General features: G+C 42.0%; 1 long non-coding RNA gene across 2 annotated transcripts; it reads right to left on the bottom strand.

The window, feature by feature from the left end:
- Positions 1-1,258: 1,258 nt before the first annotated feature.
- Positions 1,259-23,287, bottom strand: LOC142599254 (uncharacterized). 2 transcript variants are annotated; one of them, XR_012832883.1, is made up of 3 exons: positions 22,987-23,287; positions 21,032-21,082; positions 1,259-1,562 (listed from the first exon to the last, which is right to left on the bottom strand). It is a non-coding gene; the product is annotated as an uncharacterized LOC142599254 (long non-coding RNA). The 2 variants fall into 2 exon arrangements; XR_012832884.1 differs by lacking the exon at positions 1,259-1,562 and adding an exon at positions 17,150-17,615.
- Positions 23,288-23,685: the final 398 nt, after the last annotated feature.

The following is a 23,685-nucleotide window of genomic DNA, read 5'->3' as shown; positions in this document are numbered from 1 at the left end:
ATCAGAAGCAGCATTGTTTTTATTACCATAATATCATTAAATGGCTAATTGATTTTGTTTAGTTATTTTAGACTATCACATTGGCAATCAATGGTAACCAACAATGCAGGAAAGAAATGAAAGTTTTCTGACTTGTCAGTGTAGACAGACTGGTGATAGAGGTAACTCATTCTTGTTAACTCAGCTGTACTATGAATCTTCCCTTAGCACATGAAGTCTTTTTTGAGGCAAATATGGTAGAGCTTATGGTTAATGGGAGTGTAGTGAACTTATTTCATGAAAGTGCACGTGCAGATATAGTTCATAGTTTTTTAAGGATTTAAACTTATATATGCATACACATAATAAATACAAACAAGTTTGAGTGCGTATGTCAATTCTGTTCATATATGTTTCTAAAATAAAAAGAGAATCTACATAGCTGTCATATGAAACTAACTTATGCCATTTGAGAATTATGTGGATTTAAAGGAAGATATGAAATTAATATTCATATATTTCCAACAATATATTTATGGCTACTGGTATTGGTACCTCATAAAATCCTCAGTACTCAACTAAACAGTAACCTATATAATGTATGCTTACATCAATTGCAGCCATAGAAAAGGAGGTTTTAACAGTCTTTTTTTAAGCAAATATTTAATACAGAAAAATCAGTGAAGAATTAGTTCCAGTTCCATTTCAATTGGTAGCACCACAAGGTTACACTTTTCTATGCACCTACAGAGAATTCTACAGTGCTTCAATAGAAATTGCTTTCTGTGACAGAAAACAGCTAAAGACAATATATTTATACAAAAGAGAGTTAATTTTACATTTTTTGATGTACCACAGCTGCTGCTGAGGTGAGAAATCACTCATGTACATTCTATCCTTATTGTGCAGGTTTTCTGTTACTGACTTCAGCTTTCTCATACAAGGTTATTGTGTTAGATTCCAATTACATTAAACTATTACCAATACTATCATGATAATTATATTATTTTATAACACCCCAAACTCTTGTTTCCTACATGACAATGACGTGGAGTATTTTTATGTTAATGTCCCTTTCAGAGAACTGACATTAGTAACAGAATAAATGTAAATTATTTGAAAAGACATCTCTTAAAAATTCTGATTTTAAAAAACAACTGTATGCCACTTTGTCTTTGCACAGAGTTTATTTTGGAATTAAAATGATCCTGATCAGACCATACAGGTTCTTTAGAAAGGGCCAAATGCTGGTACTATTCAAGTCCAAAAATAGACTGACCAAGCTTTGACCCAAAGCATGGGACATTTCTTTTTCCCAAACAACTCTTCTTAGATTTTAAACAAGACAAATTACTGATAATTTCTCATAGTCATTCATTTATGAAGTTCCTTTTGACCTAGTTTCTATTTTCTCCATACTGATGCACAAACTGGAAGTGGAAAGGCTAAACAGAAGGTGGTTCCTTACCTAAATCGTTTATATTGGCAGTTTCCTTAGTTTCTGTATCAGAGGAGGCTGGTGATCCTGCTCGCTACTGTGACCTTACTCACATGGTTTTCAGCATCATCAAAGCCATAATAGTCTACAAAACATGAAGCAAATTAAGATGATCTGTGTTCTTATCACATTGTACTTTAGCACAGATATTTAAATAATCAGTATTTAGGATAAGTGAATAAATATCAGGTCATCATTACCTTCCAATGTTACATGCCTCAGATTTTTGTAAGAGCTCAAGGAACTGAAAAAGATGTTCTCACAACAGGCAAGAAACCACCTACACCTGGAGGAACAACCTCGATTTTGCTCTCACCTCTATGCATCCCGTGATTATGTCTACATTAAATATGTGTGTGTTTACCATTCTACTATAAATTATTTTACAAATACCTCTATTTAGGTGTAGCCCAGATGCAAAAAACAAGCAAACAAACAAACAAAAAAAAAAGGCAAGAGGTTATAGATGTAAAAATGAATAACATTACAAATGGTTGGGGTAGCAAAAAATCATTTTCAAAATGCTACTTCTTATAAGACACTGGAAATCTACTACCGATGCAGTGAAGAACCAGCAGCATTTCCATTGTATCAAATATTGCTTCAGAGTTAATTAAAGCAAAACAGTCTATCATGGGAAAATTAGCACTCACTATCAGCCTATAGCAGAGCCCTAGGAAAGAGCAATTCTGAGATCTGTTGTAACTGCTGCTGTTTACCTATGAAAGAAAAAACTTAGCAAGGCTTTGATACTGGGAAGGCAACATTAGTCATTAAGGTGCATTTTAGAAAAGCAACTTTGCCCTGACTGTTGATAGAACACTGGCAATAGCAGGCACCTGGAACTGAGAAGGAGCATCCCTGTCTGACCAGGTGTCCTTGTATTGTACTTGCCCTTACTCCTCGTCTTCCTTGGCCTCCATGCAGGCAAAAAGAAAAGCAGCCGTGCACCATACCAAGGTGGATTTAGCTCCACCTTAAAGATTTGAAGAGTTAAGACGGTATCATTAGCTGCACACAGCATGATTTCTCTCTAATCCTTTCTGGAATTCACAACAAGTTTAAAAGTCCATGCATGATGTTATTAACTGCCTTTAGTAAGTACTTAAGACCCATAATTTTTTTATAAACAACCTCTGGTCAACTTCTTTCTACGGAGAGGGCAGAGCTTAGCCTTCTGACAACACACTGGTCAGGAGGTAACTCCCTGTGTTGGGTTTGCATGGCAAGGTTTTGGTAGTGGGGGGGGGGGAGCTACAGGGGTGCCTTCTGTGAGAAGCTGCTAGAAGCTTCCCCTGTGTCTGATAGAGCCAATGCCAGCCAGCTCCAAGACAGACCTGCCGCTGGCCAAGGCCAAGCCAATCAGTGCCTCTGTGATAACATATTTAAGAAAGAGAAAAACAGCTAGAGAGTGTGTTTTTGCAGCCGGAGAGATGAGGGAGAAGATGTAAGAAACTCTGCAGACACCAAGGTCAGTGCAGAAGGAGGGGGAGGAGGTACTCCAGGCACCGGAGCAGAGATCCTCCTGAAGCCTGTGGTGAAGACCATGGTGAAGCAGGCTGTCCCCCTGCAGCCCATGGAGAAAGGATGAGGGGGTGTAGAGATTCCACCTGCAGCCCGTGGAGGACCCCATGCCAGAGCAGGTGGAGGCACCTGAAGGAGGCTGTGGCCCCGTGGGAAGCCCACGCTGGAGCAAGCTCCTGGCAGGACCTGTGGACCCGTGGAGAGAGGATCCCACGCCAGAGCAGGTTTGCTGGCAGGACTTGTGATCCCGTGGGGGACCCCACGCTGGAGCAGTCTGCTCCTGAAGGTCTGCACCCTGTGGGAGAGACCCACGCTGGAGCAGTTCATGAAGGACTGTAGCCCGTGGGAAGGACTCCATGCTGGAGAAGTTTGTGAAGGACTTTCTCCCGTGGGAGGGACTCCATGCTGGAGCAGGGGAATGATGAGAGGAGTCCTCCCCCTGAGGAAGAAGAAGCGGCAGAAACAGTGTGTGATGAACTGACCCTAACCCCCATTCCCCATCCCCCTGTGCCACTGAGGGGGGAGGAGGTTGAAGCCGGGAGTGAATTTGAGCCCGGGAAGATGGGAGGGGTGGGGGGAGGTGTTTTAAGGTTTGATTTTATTTCTCTTTCCTCTACTCTGTTTTGCTTGGTAATAAATTAGATGAATTTTCTCTCTAAGTTCAGTCTGTTCTGCTCGTGATGATAATTAGTGAGTGATCTCTCCCTGTCCTTATCTCGACCCATAAGCTTTTCATTGTACTTTTTCTCCCCTGTCTAATGCAGGAGGGGAGTGATAGAGCGGCTCTGGTGAGCACCTGGCCCTCAGCCAGGGTCAACCCACCTCACTCCCCAAGACCCGGTTGGCGTGAGGAGGGAAGGGGGGCAGGGAGTGACTCCCAGCGCCCCCTGCCCCCCCCCCATCGCCACGTTGCAATGCCACAAATTTGCACAAAGACATGCTGGTACCGTTAACGGCCGCAGGTTTCTCACCCAGTGCGCTATTCATGCGGTCCCCACGCCCGGGCAGCGAGGTGCACCAGGCGAGGGGCCGCAAGACAACCCTCAAGCCGAGAGATGGTCGCCCGCCTGGAGACTTTTCACTTTATTCACAGGAGGAGCTTTCCACATGCAAATGAAAGCACTTGACATAATGACAAATCAGTATAATAATAACTCAATTACTTTGCAATATGATACCTGGTAGGAGAGGACTCTGCTTTTATAGCTTGTTCATGTGAGCCTGTGGACACAAATGAGTGCTTCTTAGTAAAGGAAGTGCTAATTAATAATAATCACTAACAAAAATTAATAGTTGTAATTAATAATGCACACTTTGTAGCCCAACAGAGAGAAAAGCCTTAATTATTAATTGCAAGTGTATATAACTATATATAAGTATATAAGCTAAATACATATTCACATAACTATATATAAGACTATGGTGGGAAAAAAGGTCAGCAGTCACAGGAACGTGAGGGAGGGTGATCCCCAGCACAACTAACTTGGCCCAGCAGCGCCTGGGAGAGCCCTGCCGCAGCCGCTGGTCTCCTGGGAAACACTAATCAGCGCCCCAGTTGCGGGAGGTGCACAACGGTCCACCGGTAGCGGACTACCATCATGGCAGAGCAGCGGCCCTTGGCGGTGAGAGGTTGTGGGGGTTGTCTTCAGTCCTGCGGGGGTACGTCCCGTGCTACAGGATGAGGTGACCAGGGTAATAAGCAGGTTCAAATGCCAAGGTTTCGGCTCATCTCTGGTTGAATTCAGTTGGAAAAGCTGTTAAGGGTGAAGTTCCCCCTCCCTGGGAGGTCAGCAGCCTGGGTAACCCTCAAGCTTGCCAAAGGTGGCCAGGCCCCATGCTGGGCGAGCTGGGGTGGAAGGGTGGCAGGCGCAAGTCCCCTGCCAGTACTGCCCACGGCTTCCTCATTTTCTCGAATGGAACACTCATGTGTGGACTCTACAGAGCCAAAGCACAGGGCCTTTCCTTCATTGGGGTCCCAAAGAATCTTTCTTTCTTCTCCCCTGCCCCATGTGTTTGTCCACTGTAGACAACAGATTGGGGGAACAGGGCCAGAGCCCCTTCCTTGGGGCAAGCTACACTTTAATAATAGATTTCCCCAGTTAATACTGTCAGATATGACACAAGATCAAACCCCAAAACTATGAAGACTAATGTTAGCTATTTTATTGACCTATTCTCCATCTGATCCAAAAGCAAATCACACTGTCTTCAACAAATATGGGAGTGGACAACCACGAATCCAATCTTTCTTTCAGTGCCAGTTCTAAGAACAAGAACTGCAAGATTTGGCTCATTAATAGCTTAGTCTTAATCACATTGAATTAGGGGGAAAATTGCATTACCTTTAATGACACAGACTGAATACCCCACTCCCTTTCTCCTACTATATGTATGTATATAAATCTACTAGACAACACTCTGGTATGAGACTTGGTCCTGCTCCCAGCAAAGCTAATAGCACAATTTCATCCAGATTAGACTTTGACCCTTGCAGGTAATTTTCACACTTGCTTTACACCACACACTATAAATGTATAGGTCTATATATACATGTATGTGTATATATAGCTAATTACTATATTATTGTTAGTAGACAACTGAAAAGCCAAAGGGCTCCTTTCTCCTTCTCCTTTCCCGTTCCCTCCCAGAAAGGTCCATAAAAATGTATTCATTTTTATTTCATGCATTTACCATTTAGTGGGGAAATTTAATTGTCGGAAGTCCGTGTCGTGGTTTAGCCCCAGCCAGCAGCTGAGCACCACACGGCTGCTCACTCACCACCCCCCCTCACCTGTTGGGATGGGGAGGAGAATGGGAAGACAAAGGCAATAGCCTCCTGGGTTGGGATAAGGACAGTTTACTGGGACAGCAAAGGGAGAGGGAAATAACAACAACAGTACTTAACAGAATATACACAAAACTGGTGATACACAATGCAGTTTCTCACCCAACGACCATACAACTCAGACCACACGCTCAGACCTGTCCTGAAGGTCCCAGAGCCATGTGTCCTGGAGCCACCCTGCCCCTCCCCGACTATCCCCCTTCTATACTGAGCATGATGTCACATGGTATGGAATACAACCTTTGGCTAGTTTGGGTCACCTGTCCTGGCTGTGTCCCCTCCCAGCTTCTGGTGAAAATTAACTCTATCCTAGCCGAACCCAGGACATTATCCACCCCTTGTTCTATACCATCTACGTCATGCTCAGATCCTACACTTCCCAATTAATCACCAGCATTTTCCCTGTCTTTGAGATATATAAAAATATATATACATGCAGATATCATTCCCTTAGTCTATGGACCTTCCCTCTAAAATGTCCATTGAGTTCATTTAGTCCATGACTTCTGGCTACATCTGTCATAACAGTCTCTCAGGGCAGGAGTGATGATGTGTACTGTTGGACTGTTGCATGCTGCATCCAGAACTGGCGGCTGTGTATCTGGGGTGGTTCATGCTCGCAGTCTGTGGGTTGAAGATGTTGATTTGAAAGAAGTCAGTGGGTGCCAATTGCTAAGGCTAGTTCTAGTTCAATCGTCCCAGCATTCATCCTTCATTAATGTGGGTGATTCTTACTGTAATACCATTGATACAGCATATAGTAATTGTGGCAATGATAACGTACAATGACAGGGTTATTTTGCAATTAACAGACAATTTAATTTATTGGCTATTCTCACCTAAAATCAGATCCCCTTGAGGTACACATCGGACTTCCCCATCCTTCCGTATTACCCACCAGGTGCACCCAGGTCCTTGAGCAAAAGCAATCCCAGGGATGGGTTTGATTTGTCTGAGGCAGGGCTAACCCAGACTGCCTTCCCTAGCATATTCTTCATACGTACTATGGGGACTTTATCTCCTTCTACAGGGCATGGAAGTTTTGATTGGACAGGGCCAGCTCAATGGGTAGACCCACCTGGTGTTAACTAACCAGGTGGCCTTTGCTAAATGTGTGTCCCAATGTTTGAGGGTCCCAACACCCATTGCTCTCAGGGTAGTCTTTAGCAGTCCATTGTATCGTTCGATTTTCCTGGGGGCTGGTGCACAATAGGGGATGTGATATACCCACTCAATACCATGCTCTTCGGCCCAGGTGTCTATGAGGGTGTTCCGAAAATGAGTCCCGTTGTCTGACTCAATTCTTTCTGGGGTGCCATGTCACCACAGAACTTGCTTCTCAAGGCCCAGGATAGTGTTCCGGGCAGTGGCATGGGGCACGGGATATGTTTCCAGCCATCCGGTGGTTGCTTCCACCATTGTAAGAACATAGCGCTTGCCTTGGCGGGTTTGTGGGAGTGTGATGTAATCAATCAGCCATGCTTCCCCGTATTTATATTTTAGCCATCGTCCTCCATACCAGACAGGCTTTAACCGCTTGGCTTGCTTGATTGCAGAGCATGTTTCACATTCATGGATGACCTGTGAGATGGCATCCATGGTCAAGTCCACCCCTCGATCATGGGCCCATCTACATGTTGCATCTCTTCCTTGATGGCCTGAGGTGTCATACCCAGGGCATTGCCCACAGGGCATTGGCCACCATCCGCGAGTCAGTATAGAGGTAGAGCATTGGCCACTTTTCTCATTCAGCAATGTCTAGACCCAGCTGGATGACTTTCACCTCTGCAAACTGGCTCAATTCACCATCTCCTTCAGCAGTTTCTGCAACTCTTCGTGTAGGACTCCATACAGCAGCCTTCCACCTCCGATGCTTTCCCACAATGCGACAGGACCCATCAGTGAACAGGGAATATTGCTTCTCATTCTCTGGCAATTTGTTATATGGTGGGGCTTCTTCAGCATGTCTCATCTCCTCCTCTGGTGACATTCTGAAATCTTTGCCTTCTGGCCAGTCTGTGATCACTTCCAGAATTCCTGGACGATTGGGGCTTCCTATTCGAGCCCGCTGTGTAATCAGTGCATCCCACTTAGTCCACGTAGCATTGATTGCATGATGTGTAGAAGGAGCCCTCTCTTTGAACATCCAGCCCAGCACTGGCAGTTAAGGTGCCAGGAAGAGCTGTGCTTCAGTGCCAATCACTTCTGAAGCAGCTTGAACCCCTTCATATGCTGCCAATATCTCTTTTTTCTGTTGGAGTATTGAGGGCCTCAGATCCTCTGTATCCCTGACTCCAAAACCCCAGGGGTCGACCTCGAGTCTCCCCTGGTGCTTCCTGCCAGAGACTCCAGGTAGGGTCATTCTCCCCGGCTGCGGTGTACAGCACATTCTTTACATCTGGTCCTGCTCAGACTGGCCCAAGAGCTACGGCATGAACTATTTCTTGTTTAATTTGTTCAAAGGCTTGTCGTTGCTCAGAGCCCCATTTGAAATCTTTCTTCTTCTGGGATACATGGTAGAGAGGGCTTACAGTGAGACTAATTTGGAATGTGCATTCACCAGAAACCCACAACGCCTAAGAAAGCCTGTTTTTCCTTTTTGTTGGTCGGTGGAGACATGGCTGCTATTTTGTTGATCACATCCATTGGGATCTGACCACGCCCTTCTCACCATTTTATTCCTAAAAACTGGATCTCCTGTGCAGATCCCTTCACCTTACTTCATTTTATGGTGAAACCAGCTTTCAGAAGGATTTGGACTATTTTCTTCCCTTTCTCAGAGACTTCTGCTGCTGTGTTGCCCCATACAATGATGTCATCAATGTATTGCAGGTGCTCTGGGGCTTCACCCTGTTCCAATGCAGCCTGGATCAGTCCATGGCAAATGGTGGGGCTGTGTTTCCACCCCTGGGGCAGTCGCTTCCAGGTGTACTGGACACCCCTCCAAGTGAAAGCAAATTGTGGCCTGCACTCTGCCGCCAAAGGAGTTGAGAAAAATGCATTAGCTATATCAATTGTGGCATCCCACTTGGCTGCCTTTGACTCCAGTTCATATTGAAGTTCTAGCATGTCTGGCACAGCAGCACTCAGCAGAAGCATGACTCCATTCAGGCCACGATAGTCTACTGTCAGCCTCCACTCTCCATTAGACTTCTGCACTGGCCATATGGGACTGTTAAAGGGTGAGCGGGTTCTGCTGATTGCCCATTGGCTCTCCAGTTGATGAATCAGCTTACGGATGGGAACCAGGGAGTCTTGGTTGGTGCAATATTGCCACCGGTGCACCGTTGTGGTAGCAATTGGCACCTGTTGTTCTTCGACCCTGAGCAACCCCACAACAGAAGGGTCCTCTGAGAGACCGGGAAAGGTAAACTGTTCGATTTCCTCCATCTCCAAGGCAGCTATGCCAAAAGCCCACTGGTACCCTTTTGGGTCCTTGAAATACCCTCTCTGGAGGTAGTCTATGCCAGGAATACATGGAGCCTCTGGGCCAGTAACAATGGGGTGTTTTTCCCACTCATTCCCAGTTAGACTCACTTCATCCTCCAGTACAGTCAGCTGTTGGGATCCCCTGTCACTCCAGAAATACACATGGGTTCTGCCCCTTCATGGCTCGATGGCATTAAAGTACACTGTGCACCAGTGTCCACTAGAGCCTTATACTTTTGTGGATCTGATGTGCCAGGCCATTGGATCCACACAGTCCCTTTCCTCCACCTGGCTGGAGGCAGGGCCCCTCTAATCCTGTTCATCATAGTCACTACTCACCTCTTGCAAAAAGGACTTAGAAGTCCCTTCAGGAGGATCATACGTATGAGTAGGCTTTCCACTTGGCCTGGGGGACTGCCCACTGGAAACAGGAGTGGCATGTTTCCTGGAAGAATCCCCTTTTGTGACTGTTTTGCCATGCAACTCGTATACTCGTGCCTGTAGGATCGAGGTAGGCTTTCCATCCCACTTCCTCGTGTCCTCTCCGTGGTCACACAGGTAAAACCACAGGGTGCCTCATGGTGTGTACCCTCTATATCCTCTCTCCTGAGCAGAGGAACGCTTACTCCCAATAGCTGAGACACTGGTCCGTACAGGTGGGGAGTAGGACATACCCTCTCTGAATTGCTGGAACTCCCAGGACAGTTTCTCCACAGCCAAGATGAGGGAGGGAGACTCTCTTTATATTGCCAGAGTCGTCCAGCCACTTCATCAACCGTTGGTGCCTCTTCACTTTTCCAGTCTATTACGGCCAGTGATTTGGTGTACAATGATGGTGCACTCTGTACAAACTTTTGCCACATGGGTCATGTGCACTGGACTTCATCAGGGTCTGTGGGTAACTGTGCATTGTCCGGGTCATAATAAACCATCTCTCACATGGCTAATTCCCTTAGGTACTGGATACCTCTCTCCATGGTGGTCCACTTGCCTGGATGACATTCAACATCTTCACTGAAGGGATACCTTTCCCTCACGCTTGACAGGAGTCGCCTCCAGAGGCCGAGGGCCTGTGTCTTTTTCACAATCGCCTTGTCAATGCCCCCTTCCCTAGACAGGGATCCCAGCTGCTTGGCTTCTCTACCGTCCTGTTCCAGGCTACTGGCCCAGTTATCCCAGCATCAGAGCAGCCAGGTAACGATGTGCTCACCTGGATGGTGGCTGAAATCTTTTCTCATATCTCACAGGTAATTCAGGGACAGGGATCGGGTGATTACCTCTCATTCTGGCTCTTCTTGTTCTCGTGATGGTCCCAGTTCATCATCATCCCTCACTAAGCCAACCGATTTCCTTGTGTATTTCTTCTTGTGTATAGGGGCGACTGATACTGCTACGGGTCGGTTTTTTTGGTTCACCTGCGCTCCCTGTCACAGGGGTTTGAGTGGCCACAGTGCCTGTCGTGGGGGTTGAACTAGCTGCCATATCTGTTGCGGGAGCTGGGCTAGCCGCAGTGCCTGTCCTGCCGGTGGGTCTGTTCTCCCTCTCTTCCCCTTGATGGCGCTGCCTAATATCAAGCAGTGTTTGATAGATAGTGGCCAGGGCCCAGCACAGTGCAGTAAGTTGTGCCTCCTTGGAATAGCCACAGCATTTCCCTTTTAACATTCCATCACTTTATCAGGGTCCTGTAGTTGTTCAGGAGTGAAGTTCCAAACTATTGGGGGTGAGAGGTTCTCTAGATACCTGCCCATACTCTCCCACGTGCCATGCCAGCCCTGACTGTTCAGCCTTGGGGAAGATCCCTGGGTGGTATTCTTAAAACAATTTTTTGTAACCCTGAACAAGGTTTGAAACACATTCAGAAGACATAATAATAGGAACATGCTGGCTTGAACATCCCAACGATACAACGATATTCAAAATTCTCAAAAGCTGCTGTGACTAGCCTGAAGGGGAAAAGGGGGGTGAAAGAGTGGGAGAAAGTATCCCCCCCGTCTTTCCCATAGATTGGGTGCGATTATTAATCAATTCAAAAAGATGTCACCCAAGGTACGGGCATGACAGCAAAGCCCCATACAAATACCAACTTAACCTCATGACCAGTGATGTTATCGTATGATAAGTTGATATTACACAGTACAGCAAAATGAGAATCCGGGACCCTCTCCCAGAGGTGATAAACAGCATCGCAAGGAGTACATACAGCAAGTAAGGGTTTAGATACCACAGTCACATGACCAAACAAAACACCATTGTGACCAACGGCTGCTTAAAATAATACAATAAATACTTATAACAACTTTGTTTCAACACGCTCGGATCAGATCTGTTGTTATCACAGCCCTTCATGCCCCATGTTGGGCGCCAAAAAGGACTGTTGTGGTTTAGCCCCAGCTGGCAGGGGAGCACCACGCAGCTGCTTGCTCACCCCCCCTCCCTCACCCGGTGGGATGGGTTGGAGAATGGGAAGACAAAGGCAATAGCCTCGTGGGTTGGGATAAGGACAGTTTACTGGGACAGCAAAGGGAGAGGGAAACAACAACAACAGTACTTAACAGAATATATACAAAACTGGTGATACACAATGTAGTTTCTCACCCAACTACCGTACATCTCAGACCGCATGCTCAGACTCGTCCCGAAGCTGGACTGTCCCCAAGCCACACGTCCTGGAGCCGCCCCGCCCCTCCCCGACTAGCACCCCCCTTCTATACTGAGCATGATGTCACATGGTATGGAATACCTCCTTTGGCTAGTTTGGGTCACCTGTCCTCGCTGTGTCTTATCCCAGCTTCTGCTGAAAATTAGCTTTATCCTAGCCAAACCCAGGACAGTCCGACAATTTTTTTTCCTCTAAATTAAAATAATGAAGGAGGTAAGGACTAAATAATGTGCTTATCCCATGGTGTGCAATCTATGAAAGTGTTGTGCATTTTAAAAATCTAAATGGACTTTTTCATTGTGTCTCTGTGGGACTGCTACTTCACCCTCCCTTCTGGAGCTAGCCAATAGAAATGAGAAAACAATTTCTAATTCACACAGGAAAGGCCAGATCTGCCTTAAAAGACAGCACACTCACATTGTTTATAAAATGAAATATTTCACATATTGGAATTGAAATATTTCAATTTTAATTGAAACAAATAATGAATTTCTTCTATGTTAATGCATATTAATGGCAACTTTAGGAAGGGGTAGCTGCGCTCATGAATATGTCCATTCATACAACCCATTTCTGGACTGGTAAATATAGTTTCCCTAACTGCCATATTTTGTACAATAATCAGCTTTTGTTACTGTCAGTGCAATGGCTCCACTAGCACTATGGCTTACAGAAGGTTTACAGAGTTTTGACTTTTCTTTCTACCTGCCATGAATGGAATTTAAATGTGTGTTAGTGTCATTCTGCTCTTTGTACTTCAAGTCTGGATTATTCTAATTGCTATTATTGTTCTTACAATTTGTTACATAAGAAATTAAGAAAATACGATTTTTCTAACATCTTTTCACAAACCACTCTTGAGTGGTCTCTGTCAGTATTACACAATAGAATTACAAATGTCAAATGCTGCAGATATTGTTCCTGCTTAGAAGTTTACTAGGTAATGTAATTGGCACAGATGTATTCATCAAAAGCATAGTTACTCAATTTTTTTCACTTTTATGGCGAAGAACTGTATGATATTTTATGCAACTAACAAAATCACAGTCAATTAGATTAAAAACACAAACATTCTAATAAAATATATAACTAACTCGTAATGCATTTGGACTGTTTCTATTTCTTAAGTCTGCATTGTGAACAATGCCAATTGATATATGAATGCTAAATAGAGTACTAAACTGAATAGCACTTATAATAGAAACTATTATCAAGCAGGGAAAAAAAAGGGTAATAAAAACTGAGAGAACTGGAAACATTTCTTCTGGTACCTGGATCTACACTGAGATGTATTAATAGATTTCGTCAACACCTACAGAAATATATTACCCATTACTTTGTTTATCAACTTCAGCCTTATTTCTTCTAAATATTCAAGGGGAAATCTTTCTCTAGGCTCAACTCAGAAGCAACCCATGTAATATGGAGTACACTTATTTACATTTTATCAGTCCCAAGCTAGAGTTGGAATAGTTGCAAGATACAAGCTTGCTGACACAGTTTATTTTCTTAATTACATAAGAAACAGGTTTGTAACTTGAACTCAGGAAATGATAAGCCAGCTCTACATGCTGAATTCAAGTTCCCATAAGAAAATTAAAAAGTTTATCTGACTAAAATAACTTCTAAATGAACTAATTTTTCTCTGATTCTTTTTGTTTTTTGGGCATTGTAGACCTTAGCAATGATATTAGTTCTAGTGTGGGAAAATATTATAATTGAGATCTGGTAAGTTATTTGCAGATTTCAAGTTTTTCTTTACACTGTGCTGACATTTAGTACAGCCCCGGTGAGGAAAACAATACTGCCATTCATAGCTCTAGACCTAGATTTCAATTGACTTAAGCAGGCACAATGAAACTTGGTCATTCACTGGTTACCCATACTGTGTTCTCAAATTTTCTCTCAGCAAAAGTATAATGGCTCGGTATTGTATGGTTGCATAGACAAGGGCCCAGAACAAGAGACACCAGTTTTGTCTGATGGTGTGAGAAAGTTGTAAAGGGATCTTTTCTTCCAGATGGTGTTAAATTCAGCTGCCTTTTTAACATTGGCCTTGCAGAGCAATCTGCTGCTCCCTTTTCACAAAGAATAAGCCTGGGTTCCTACTAGTTAACATGCATACTCACGCAACCTGCAACTTCACTCCAACTGTTTTACAATGGAGTGGTATGCTGAATAAACTTGATCTGCTTTTTCCCAGTGCTAAAACTAGCCTTCAAAGGACTGCTCAACTAATATTTACACTTCTTTTTATTTAAAGTTTTATATTGTTTGATTGTTTTTTTTACAAGCTTTAAGGAAACAGCATTTTACAGATAGATAATTTTATAGAACATTATTTGCTACGTGAGGCAAGCATAAACTTGGAGGGCATGCTACTACATTTTAACATGCTCTCTTTTCCCAAGTCAGATTTGCAGGACAAAAGGGGAAAGAAATGGGACGTTTTGCTTTTAAGCAATGGAGGAATAATAATAATAATAATAATATCAAATGTATTTAATTAATTGATAGTCATGATACGTCAATAAGGTACAAATAAATTTAATATTACAATGGCTAACACGATTATAATATCGATATTTTTCCTGGTTGTTTTTCTTAACAAATTTACATAAAAGACCAAAGCACAAGCAAAAGCTTAAATAAATTGACTCAATTGAATGCCTAAGTAAACAATAGGTTTCCCCAGAAAACAGCTTATTGCCTTAATTTAAGCTCTTTGAGAACGAAAACCACATACTTTGTAATGTAAATGTTAATTGTAGTAGACAATGGCTCTAGGTAAATAGCACCCCTGGACACTCAGTAAATGAAAGGCATACAGGCACTCAACAATGTAAGACTGGTCGCACAAACAGTGCTTCAAATGTAAATAAACAAGGGGCTTCTCGGTCACTACAGTAGTAAAACTTTGGCACGTGTACAGCAGCTAAAGTGAGAATTTATGTAAATACAGTTTGGCTGGGGTACTAGCTGAATCTCAGTAAAAAAGTCACCGAGTAAGCCCTTTAGACTGAAAATCCTATAGAATATATTTGGAACTACAGGGAAGATATTACTCTGGAGGCTAATTCTTTATTTTAAATCAACAATGCATGTGGTGTTTCTAGGACCTGTGTGATGGTTCTCTGCTTCGTTCCTCTCAGAGTATGTGACGTAAAGGTAAATATTTCCATTATAAACCCCCAAACAATATTTTATGTGAGCTGTCCTATTCCAAAGTAAAAATTTAAAAAACCAAACACCAAAACCACAAACAAACAAAAAACCCCAGCCTGTACAAGGTTAGCCCTTTAATTTATGAAGAATGTTGAGAATTGTTCCCTTATCTCTGATCTTATTTTAATCTACCTTAGAGGTGTTCAATTTCCAAGATGGCATTATACACTAATGTGCCTCTGGAAAGATGTTTAGGTCAAGTTCAAAGGAAAATGTTAACCCTTAAAATTAATCCTGCTTGATTTCACTGTAAAAGGTGCCTAAACTGCAATAATTATAAAGATGAATAGCATCCAAACAAGTGTTTATTAAAAATCATGAGATGTTTGCAAGATCAACACATGATGTCTGCTATTTTTTCCATCAGGGAAGAGAGGTACAGTCTCCATAGCTGCACCTCCTGAGTTGCCTTGCCTCTGCCTTGCCTCTCCTAAATCATCTGCAAGACTTGGGCCACAGAAGAAAAGTGAAACTTGCTCCCGAGGAGCTTGTACTGAGATAGCAGAATTAACAGAAAGAGACAGTGTGCAGCCACAGAGCAGTTGGTGTTCTCACTTGGGAGCTTGCAGATGGCTGTGGCTGGGAAATGCCTCCACTTACGGAGGCGATGGAGATGAGTATGGTATAGTGCACTTGATGTTTTTTTTCATCCTCCAGTCCCCAGCAGGGCTGTCTGTCACAGGCTGCCGGGGCATGGAATTGCCACTTGCCCCGAGCGTGGGAATGGGAGCGCCCAGCCGTTCACATCTCCTGCACACTGTTTAACGGAATCAATTAGGCAAGACAGACCATCAGCTTCCCCACCCCCTTTCCATTTCTGTCAGGTCTATATACATCCTAATTATTTCAGTTTGGGATGCCAGAGCTGTTTCCTGGATAGATCTGATCACCCCTAAACAAAAAGAGAGGAGGCACACACGTGGATTTTTGGAGTAAATGTCACTTTCATTTCCAATGCTAGGTGCAGAGTAAGACACAGAACATTTTTAACACTTTGACAAGAGGGGAGGTGATCTCATCTCCATCACATCTTTCTGCTTCAATAGCCTCCTCAAGGAAACCTTCTCAGAACAGAGAAGCATCTGTGCTCACATTTTGAATAGAAGAATAAAAATCAGCCATCACTATTTTCATCCTTGTGCAGCTCCACTGAGTTCTCAGTAGATATAAATTTTTAAGCTTGCCTACACTTCAGTGTAAACTTTTTTGAAAGTCTGGTTTCATATTATTTGAAATAACCCCCTCAATGCTTTGTCTAAGATGAATGCAGACTGATTTTTTTCCCAGTTCAGTCCACACTGTATCATCACCACCAACAACAACCATCGTCTTCATCCTAACCAACTACCAGCTTTGGTTTTAAAGCCATTTCATTGCAATGAATCATTTTGCAAAATGAAACAGCATTTCCAAATAGCTTTCTAAAAGAAAAAAATTGTCTCAGCCCAGTTAAACATTAACTGGTCTGGAGTTCTCTTTATTTATTTATTTAACAGCAATAGTTGCACATGTGCTGTTTACCATCAGTACCATTTCTTCGTTCCAGCATTTAGCATCTGACAACTTCATATTTTGGACTAAGTATGCCATTTAATTCCCTCCACTCCCACCTTTAGCTGTAAAAATGTTGGATTCAATAAGCATTCCTGACCTTTCTCGGTTTGGATTTTTTTTTACTGTCTCTTGCAGTAGTCTTTCATTTTCACACGGTGTGCGATGATCTTGAAGGAGTTTTTACTTTCGGTTATCTAGCTTTATGAAGACCAAAACACTCATACAGCTAGATAACCAAAGATAACAACTCGCTTCCCTCAAAGTTGTTTTATTTTCCTTACTAGAATCCAGATTTTTTTTTCTGATAGATGTGTAGTTTCCTCCAAGAGTACTACTGCTGCTTTAAAATAGTAATTATTTTATGCAACTGTGACCTGATATGTGTGTGTGCCCGCGCGCAGCTAATAACATCCAAAAGAGATCTGTTGCCTTCAAAGTTTATTTCAAACTTTTTCTTTCAGCCAGTAATTTCCGGCAGCGATAGCCAACAATTCATCTGTTAATATCAGAAAATAAACCCAGCTATTAAGGTGCATCAAGCTGTGATAAGACTGAAAAGCATCCATCCCTTCACAAGCCTCTCTTTACATTGTAAATTGCTTCAGTCTCACAAAAGACTCTTTAGACTCTATAAAGATGTAAAGCCATCAGCAATTTCCAGCACAGTATAAGGAGGAAAAAAAAAAATCCCATTTCAGTAGAAAGTGACAAGATGATTCGAGGATCCAGCTCCTGATCCTTTTAGATTATGCATGGTATAGAGCTTTTTACCAAATGGTGGCAGCTTGATTGCAAATATCTTGCATGTATGTGTGTTTTAGGGGGGGGAAGATCCTCGCTTTCTCAGGGCTCCTAGAGCTGGGAAGGAGATGCAGTCTTGCTGGCTTGCTGCTGCCCCCAGTCTGAAAGGAGAAAAGGGGTATCATTGGAGGGCTTTCAGTCCCAAAATGTGGACCAGCTTGGCAAGGTCAGAGGTCCTGGACCGCAGGAGACCAAGGTAATGATGATGTCATGAGAAATTTCAAGTACACACAGTTATTGATATGCATGAGCGATCAGCGATCTGCCCCTGCCAGCAACAGCAGCCCGGGACCAAGCCCAACATTGCCTCCTCTACTGCTCCCAACTGCAGGAAAATGCACCTGCCACCTTTACCTTCCTTCTTGCTAGTGTAGATCGCTCTAATATCCAAAGACTGGAAGAATTCTCTCTCTAAGGATAGATAAAAGTGTTTCAGATCTGCAGAACGTCTTTACCTGCATTTCTCTTTTGGCAGCCTCTGCTTGTGCAGAGAGATGTGAGGTACTTTGCTATAGCTTAAAGTAGGGCCTTGCTGTCTGAGACTGGGGATCAGATCTGTGTTACACAATGAGTCAATGTGTAATTACATTGTCAATTTGCCCTGCTGTGATGTGTTTTTAATGGCTTCACAGCTCGGTCATGTTTTGTGTCTATAGTGATTTGCAGGTATTTACACCAGGATGACTGTGCAACGCATTTTCCTCTATACTTTTATTCAGAATGCTGCTAGCAGCAGGCTTCGGCTTGTCTCCAGTGTATTCTATAGCATCTATTCTCTCTCTCTCCCCCCCGTCCCCATTTCCCAGTGGGTGGGGGTGTTAGAATGCAACACAGGTGAACATTGCAGCAAATGGTGAAATGCCTTAATATAAATGCTGATTTATTATTTATTTTTATTAACCTCATACTTAGAGCGAAGAAATACATGCTTACATTACTCAAGAAATCGATGAAGGCAAGTCTTTCTAAACTGTTAGAATTCATTATGTACAGTTTTAGGATTTAAGTCTCTCAATTCACCCCTCCCCCACATTATACTCTGAATTATTTAACATTATAATTTGTATAGAATTTTTCTAAGCCTAAAGTGTAAACAATAAAGGTCTCTTGACTATACATGATACAATGAAACTCTGGACTGAGATCTACAATATTTACTGTTGAAATTAACAAATGTACTTCAACAGCTCATACATACTGTGGTTGGTATAAGATGCATATTGAAAAATTCAGCACAGACATAATATGGACTGCTCCACGCTTCTAAAGGAATTATTACTTAAAATTTGTGCTGCTACTATTCTTTTAAGGTGTAAAATAATACATTATTCTTTATGTTCCTGTACAGTTAGTTATAGGGAATACATCTCATTGCATTTAAGTAGATTTCTTTGTAAATTAAGCTGTTTGCATTGTTACTGTCTTTAAGGGGAAATATTTTAATGCATGGAGTTAAAGTGAAATTCTTGTTGTTCTACACTGACTGTATAGCCTGCTCACATAATAAAGCATATGTGTGCTTGTATGTACACAGGGGAACCTACATGTGTAGGACTAAGTACATGTGTGTATACATATTTGCATTTAAATATATATATAATATGTGGTTACACTGTAAAATTACAACTATATAAACCAGTCAATTTTTTATAATAGATTAATATTACAAAAGCATGAAAATGGGAAAGCAATATCATTTATCAGACAAGGCCCAAAACTAATACTGCCACCAAGAAGTAACACATAAACATTAGTAATGTGCCAAATCGTGAATTCAGTAGTGATATTACTAATGAAGCCATTCATTTGTGCTTTCAAATTATCAGCCTCTGAAACTGAGCATTATTTTTTTAAATGCATGTTAGACACTGTGGTATAAGGAAACACTGCAATTTGCCACCAGTGCTTGGTATATATGAGATGTATGAGCTAATTGTGCCAGTGCTCTTTTCAGATTATACAGTGTGGCATAAAATGGTTAGAATTCTTATAACACTGCACTATTTGTTATTGTGGTTCTTCATTACTTCTCAGGCTGTTCAAGCACAACAAGGATGACAATTAGACATCTGATATATCTAAAGGCACATGATCATTTTGATATTATGTAAAATTCTAATGAGCTTCTCTGAATTGGCGGTTAGACAGAAAGATGTTTTTTCTTGCAATAGCTAGAGGCAGCAGTATTAGTGGTTAGGCATGTGTTACATACAATAGGATTGTGAATTTATGCATTACGTTGTCAGAGGCATGAAAATTCAGGTATTCCTTGTGTATGTGTGTGTATGTCTATGCTTATATAGATATTTCTATATATAATACATATTAACACAGACACATGTACATATCAATGCGTGCATTAAAGCATGTCACCATGTTACAGTATTTGCAGTTAAATGCAAGACATTTTATTGTAAATTAGTATGTTTCAAAGATGCAAAATATGCCTTTAAAACATCAAGCTCTGTTCTCAAGACCACCTTACTCACACACTGACTTAAGAAGTAACTGCGATACACCTGTCACATTTTGTTGATTAATCATTGGAGCCTCAGAAAGTCAAAAGAGCCAACATGACAATTATAACCTAGCTGTTCATTAGCCATACTGCCAATTAATTTTTCTAACTCTCAATCATTTAGTAGGGCCTTGAAATCGAGGGGTGCCCAGTAAGACTGCACAAAAATATTTTCTTATTGTGAATATTACAAAAAAAAACCCCAAAACCCAAACTATACAGCAGACATTAAATTTTCCAAAATCACTTTAGAATGATCTACATATTGGAAGATACAAAATCCAAACTTTTTTTTTTCCTCCTGCCTCCCTAATAAATTCCTATTAATGGCCTTTAAATTGGTATGTGATTGCCATGCTTGTTTTCTAATCTTTCTATAGGTCTCCAGATGGCTGTGATGTAAAGAAGAAACATCCTCTGTGGATTTTTTAAGAATAAACAGTCTCTATTTAGTTTAAAGAGGAATACTTATGATTCCTTAATTATTACAGAGACTTGTTCCAATGCCAGTATCCCCATTTTCTGTATGAAATACACATAGGAACCCTATTTAAACTGCTATGAAGTACATAACTGTATAACATTATATGCATCCTCTTTTCATACTAAATTAGAATAGAATTCACATAGATGTAAAACATGTCACACCAGTACAATCCAGGCAAATATTTCCTGCATAATATCCCTTTCCTTTCAGCCAGGTAAGTCACTTGACTGGCTTGCCTTCTAATAAAAGTGTCTTATCATTTCTTTTGTGACCACAATTTAATTCTACAGGCAACTGCAGATTATATTTCTGTTATGTTGAACATATGGTATGCAAAGGGATATCTAATACAAATTCAAATTACGAAATAAGAAAAGGCAGAGTATGGAGAATTCAAAATCTTGGGGAAAAAAGAAAACGACATTCAGTAATTTAACATGGATACACTGCATGCTGTTAAAGAACATGTTCTATCGGCTGACTTTTATTATTAAACAAAAAAATAAAAATACCGTTTCTTGTCGTGATTGTAATTTCCTGTGGTCTTCCTGCATTGATTAAATCTGAAAAATAGTCACAAAAAAGGCAAAGGATCATAATTTAAACATTTTCACTGTTCTTGTTTGTTAAATGTATGTAAATAGATAAATGCATGTGTGTTCAGGAGGTGCTGTCTATATCAGCATTTGGAGATCATTGAATAAATTACTGAAACGCTTGACTCTAGATTAAACAGGGAAATAACTAGCCACATTTCCTGCAGATGATCTAATATGACATTAAAGATACAAGTAATGTACTCCAGTATTTAAAAGGTTAAATGTGGTAATTAATATTTACAGGACATAATTATGAACAATAAAAACAAATTCCATAATTATTTGTGGAGACCTATGATAAAAAATGTTTAAAAATATTTGGGGCTGCTGAATAGAGATGTTGAAAGCTACAGAGGCATATATAATATTTGCATACTGTAAGCTGACAGTTACTTAATAAAGGATGGAGGCTCCATCTACCTTTCAGTTCAAAACATGCAAAACACATTAAGCCAGTATTTTCCCGATAGAATTTCCATGTCTTTCAGATCACCTATCTCCTGAAATCAGGATCATTAGAAAGGCATGGTCTATATTTACAAAACTGTTACTATATCAAGAGTTGTATATGTAAATAAATATAACAATCTAATCAACTGTCATTGCATCATATCGATTACATCAGCCTTAGTTTAAAAGCATATTATTTCTTACAAAGTAACTGTTCTTCTATTTTATGGTAAGTTATTTCCCCCATTTCATGAATCCTGGGCTAGAGTTGTTCTTGGAGAGGTATGCTACTCGGTGAGTGGGTGGTTTGGTGGGTGGGTGAGAGGGAGGACTAAAATAGAAGCACCATGGTATAAGTCCCTACGCTTTCTGCCTACCGGCGCCCTGGAGGGCCCGCGCCAGGGTTGGAGGTAGCCTGCTCCCCGGAGTCGGGTGTCCCGGCCTAGCCCGCCGCAGGGGCAGTCCCGCGCTCCAGGCCCGACCTCGCATCGGCCGGGACTGTGCCGTGCCGTAGCAACCATTCCCGGACTCCCGAGGCAGCGGCACCTAGAGCCGCGGCATGGCGCAGGCCGCCTCCTCCTCCACCTCCCCCTCCTCAAAAAGGTGTGCGTTTTAGTCGGGCTGAGCCTATGCCAGAAACATCGCAGCTGCCCCTGCTGCCCCGGCCAAGATGAGAATAATGACAACCTCATGAAATATTTATCAAATCACCCCCGCTCAAAGGAATACATATTTTGATCAGGCTGCATTTTTGATAACCCGCTAAGTGATGGCTGCTTGCTTGAAGTGACCCACTAAGCAGAAGCAGACGGATTTATTAACTACAGTGAATGAACTCCTCCACGTTGGCAATCTCAAAAATATGAGTTCGACTTTTTATTTTTTTTTACAAAACAGTTCGAAAATGTAGAGTCAACAGGAGTTAGTTCCCATATGCTAATTTAAAACCCGGTGAATGATTGTTCCTATGTCTATACAACTTCGAAAGGTACCCAGGTACTGCTAAAAAGCTTCCTCTCTGCATACTTAAATATTATAGCTCTGCTTTTACTAGCAATCTGCTTGATAATTAAGAGTTCTCACACCTAACCACGCATAAGACCAACAAGTTTACCATAAGACAAATAAAATCAGCTAACCAATATAAGCTGTCGTGTTAACTCATAAACCCCTGCCTTGTTAATCAAATTTCCCTCGCGATCGCCAGTGGAAGTTCCTGGAGCCCTACCAAGACGACCTGTTCTGTCTGATGCTGGGCGAGACAGCCCCTAGCCCTGAACCTGACACAGAGCTGCTAACAGACCTCAGGTTCACATATACCCACTCCTTCAATCGGAAAACGCAGACGTGCAATGAAGTTCAGGTCTCTTCCCTTTATAACGAATTCAGGTTCTGTATATCCCCCTCGCGATACTTACATTTGTTCTTTATAAAATAAAGATTTGACCTCAGATCTAAATGGTTAGGAGAATCTCCAGTAGAAAACAATGATTCCCACCACGGTCAAAACCCTTTTAAAGCAGAGAAAGCATGTTCTTTCATATCTCCAGAAATTCAGATCATCCCCTCGTCATCTCTATTTAAAAGTGCTGCTTAGTTCCATGGTGTAATTCTTGCATGACTGGTTCTAAAATAGTTAGAAAGCTTCCATAAAAAAAAAAAAAAAAGGGGGGGGGGGGAGGAGAAAGGCAAAAGAGTATGGGTTTGGGTTTGTTTGGTTTTTTTTTTCCTTTTTCCATATTGCTTCCTAAGCTCCAGAGCAGAAAGTGAAGTGTTGCATGTGAGGCTCTGCAAGTTTTTTTGGGGGGGTTGGCCAAGGTCTAGTCCAGCCCTCTCTGCTGAGGAGGACGTGCTCTGAAATTCAACCGATTTTCCCAACGCTTTTGTTGCTGATGAACTGAAGTCCTTTTGTTCATCCATTGCCACGGTCTTTTTTCCGTTCCTACTGTATGTTATGCGTTGCCAGAGATTAATTTATACCAAAATCTCTCATAGTCCCATTTTGACAGACGGAACAAATTAGAAATGCCTAGTCTAAAGAAGAGCAATGGCTACATTTTCCTAGAGAAGGAAAGCGCACATTTCTTTGGAAACAAAAAAACAACCAACCAAACAAA

The sequence above is a fragment of the Balearica regulorum genome, chromosome W (assembly GCF_011004875.1).
Source record: "Balearica regulorum gibbericeps isolate bBalReg1 chromosome W, bBalReg1.pri, whole genome shotgun sequence".
Taxonomy (NCBI): Eukaryota; Metazoa; Chordata; class Aves; order Gruiformes; family Gruidae; genus Balearica; species Balearica regulorum.
This window is presented reverse-complemented; position numbering and strand designations above follow the sequence as displayed.